This window comes from Miniopterus schreibersii, assembly GCF_964146895.1.
Source record: "Miniopterus schreibersii genome assembly, chromosome: 19".
Lineage (NCBI taxonomy): Eukaryota > Metazoa > Chordata > Mammalia > Chiroptera > Miniopteridae > Miniopterus > Miniopterus schreibersii.
The window spans coordinates 12,744,846-12,748,782 of record NC_138119.1 but is presented as its reverse complement, the minus strand read 5'-3'; positions in this window follow the sequence as shown (position 1 = coordinate 12,748,782).

Genomic DNA, 3,937 nt, shown 5'->3' with positions numbered 1-3,937 from the left:
TTCTGCCTCCTGTTTCCTTTTCCCTTGGCTGCACATCTTCCCTTCCACCTTTCCACCCCTTGCAGGCTTCAGGTATACCTTGCTTTCCCTGACCAGGTCTGCTACTGGTCCCTTGAGGCACAGGGAGTTCTCAGAGCAGGAGAGGGGTGAATCTGGTGCTGGCTTTGGTGGTGCCAGTCTGTGTGGCATTTCCGGCCCTCCCACACAATCACCCCCTTGTCCCTCATCTGTCCACCCATACAAAGGCTCCATTCTCTGGGGACCCTGAGCTCATCTCTGCCTTCTTTCCTCTCCCCCAGCTCTCCTCTCCCAACTCCAGTACCTTCATAGGGATGACAACACTCTCCCCAATAGTTGGTGTTGGTGGCCCTCATGCATCCTAGGAGCCCTGGCAGTCATCCTAGGCCTCCTTGGTTGCTCTAGCTGGAGGAAGTACTTTTCCAACCAGGGTCTCAGCATGGGGACAGTGCCAGGAAAATAGGGCAAGATTTAAGGGGTTTACTGCATGTGTGCATCAGGGAGACAGGCATCATTTTTCTAATCCCTTTGGCCTACTCAGAGTTCTCCCTTTCTTTCCTGTATAATGAAACAGATACAGAAACAACTCCTAATAGAGCTTCAAAACCAATTACCAAAGGGAATTAGCCAACAAAACATAAATGCCTTGGGGAAGGAGGGTGGGAGTGTCAATGGAGGAAATAACTTACATAAGCGTTTAGCGCACATTCCTGGGCGTGAGATCAATGGATGAAAAGTACTACTGAATTCTGGGACCTTCAAGCCAGAGGACCCTTCACCATCTTGTCTTCAGCATGGTAAAGAAGCTGCACAGGAGGAAAGCAGGGGCTTAGGAAATGCCATCTGTTTTGCCAGGAACCAGGAGATGCCTTCTTCAGAGGGAATCCTCATGTCACCCCAGGTTCTGATCAGACCTCATTCCCAGAATCAACCTCTCCCTATATCATTCTCAAGAACCTTCTGCAAGGGAGCCACTGCTTTCCTGAAATCATAAGTTTCTGTTGAGTGTAATGTACCTAGCAATATGCTAAACCATCTGACATTGGAGAGATTTTTAGGGCTCAGTCCCTACCTTAATAGACCATACCATACAATCTTACTGGTCTAGAGGGCCTCTTGGTTCACAAACAATAATGGTAATCAACCCTGCCCCCAGCTTATGTTTCTCATTTTGGGGCTTCCTTCTAGAGGTCTACAGTCAGGTGTGCAGAACCACAGAATTCTTTAACGACAAGAATATCTGAGAATTCAATTAATAAAGTACTCACCATGGCATCTGATATCTCTCTGTCCTGTGGCTTAGGGAGCTGTATGAAGGGAAGGATATGAACATATTACCTGTCCCAGTTTCTCTTCCCAGACTTTAAAATGTATAGGCTTGAGTATGAAAAATTTTAGGTAAATCTTGTCTCTGCCACTTAATAATTGTATTACATCTGACAAGTTACTTATGCCTCAGTTTTTCCTCATCTGCAAATTGGAGAGGTTGTTTAAAGATTAATTATGAAATCCATATAAAATACTAAGCACATGTAAAAAATGTTAGCTTCAAAAAGAAAATGAAGCGTCTGCATAGAGCAAAGGTCATGTCCACTACAGCAGTGGCCTCACTTGTCTTCCTTGGAACTTGGTTATTCCAGATTAAAAGTCCCCCTCCATGGCCTGATTTTAATTTTGTTAGAAGGCATTTTCTCAGGCCTCATTAGTATCTTCTTTGGGCTGGTATCCACCAACACATTTCTTATGTCTCCTCACAGCCCTTAAAGAATGGCCCTTCAGACAGCAGAGAACACATTGGACTGATCATGGGTAAAGCAGCAAGTTAGGGAAAAAGGACTGTACCCTCCATGAGGGCAATGACTGTCTCATTTACTGTTACAGCCCCAGAACATAGAAGAGTGCCTGATGACATAATAGGTCCTCTATCATGTGTATTAAGTAATAGTCAGTGAAAGCACTGAAATTAAGGGGTTGTTAGAGAAATAATTTTCAGTTCAGTACAACTACTATTGGTAGAATACCAACTGAAGCTGAATTTTGAACTAAGAGGGTGAAATTGTTGGAAAAGTGAGGAAAACCCGTAGGTTACTATTTATTATTTATCGAGTACTTAATGTATCCTTAGCACTGTCCTGAGCATTTTCTTTCTTTTTTTAAAAAAACATGTTTTATTGATTTCAGAGAGAGGAAGGGAGAGGGAGAGAGATAGAAATATCAGTGATGACAGAGTCATTGATCAGCTGCCTCCTGCATGGCTCCTACTGGGGATTGAGCCCATGCCCTGACCGGGAATCAAACTGCGATCTCCTGGATCATAGGTCAATGCTCAACCGCTAAGCCACGCCAGCTGGGCCATCCTGAGCATTTTAAATGGACTATTTTATAATCCTCACAATTACCCTATGAGCTAGGTACTGTTATCGGTCATTCCCATTTTACAGACAGGGAAATTAAGGCATAGAGAATAGAGATTAAGTACCTTGCACCCAAATCACACAACTGGTAAGAGATAGAGCAAAGATGCAAACCCAGGTAGTCTGACTCCAGAGACCATGTTCTTTACTTGGACACTATACTAGAATGAAACAAGGTTTTTTACCCACTTAAAATAAGAATTGGGACATGCCTCTGCGTGTGTGTGTGTGTGTGTGTGTGTGTGTGTGTGTGTGTGTTCAGGATCCTTCATTAGTGTGTGGCCATGTCCTTCATTAGTTTAATTTCCATTGCAGAGCATGACTTCTAAATAATTTGAAAAACATGTTCTAGTGCTTCTTGAATCAGTTGTTTCTGGGTTCAAACCACTGTTTAGTCACTAATCAGATGTCTGACCTTTGCAAGTTACTTAACCTCTCTGAGCCTGTTTCTTGAGCTATCTGAATTAGAATTTCAGCTCTGCCACTTAGCATGTGTAACTTTGGGTAAGCCATTTGATCTGTACCTCATTTTTCCTCATCTGTAAAATGATAACAATTACTCCACAGTTATGAGGAGTAAGATAATCCATGTGAAGCTCTTAAAAGAATAACGCATGTATAATAGCACAGTGCCTGGCACAGCCTCTTTCCCAAAACATTAGCTATTATAATTCCCTCGACACTTGTTCCTTATCTGCGAGGTGCTCAAGAAATGTTAAGAAAGCTTAGGTGGGCCTAACAGCTCCCGGGAAGTAGGGAGGCGTGCAAGAAGAGTTGGGCCTTGAGTTGATCAGGTGGAGTGGGGTAGGAGGCTCTTTCCTTCACTGTGAACCTAACCAGACAAGATCCCGAGAGAAGGAACTAGGAGGGCTTTGCACACTGTAATTTCTCAGCAATTTGGCTAGCTGCCTTTTTTCTGCTGCTGTGGTTTAGTCACGACAGGACCGTGCTAGGGTACATGAAGACCAGGAAGCTCAAGGCCTTTGGCAGACGGAGACAGGCCACGCCCCAAATAGACAGCAAGGCCCAAGTGCCTAACGATACTTCTATCTATCGTGAAATTCCTGGATTTTGTCAGGATGAAACACCACCTAACGCAGAGCCGAGCGCCGTTCACCACTTTCCATCTTTAGAATTGGAAGAACGAGAGCTGGCCAAAGGGGAATCCCGGTTTTGGGATTCTAGGGTACGGCGGCTGCCTGGGGACCAAAACGTCTCCAAGGTAAAGTTGCAGCCTGAAGCGATTTTTTAACCCCCGACACTTAATGGACTGCTGAAGACCCGGATGTGTCTGGGACTGGCCGAGGTACCCATTAACGCGCCCCCGCTAGACCATCCCCCTCCTCCGTTTAGTATTGGGTCTCAGGTACGCCAATCATCTCTTCCCCAGCCACTCACTCTTCAAGGGTGGGGTGTAGTCTCGGCATCCCAACTTCTATTGGTATGGCCTAGAAGAAGAGGGCGGGGAGGCCGGCTTAGGTCGCCCAATGGGCGTCGTGGCGTGT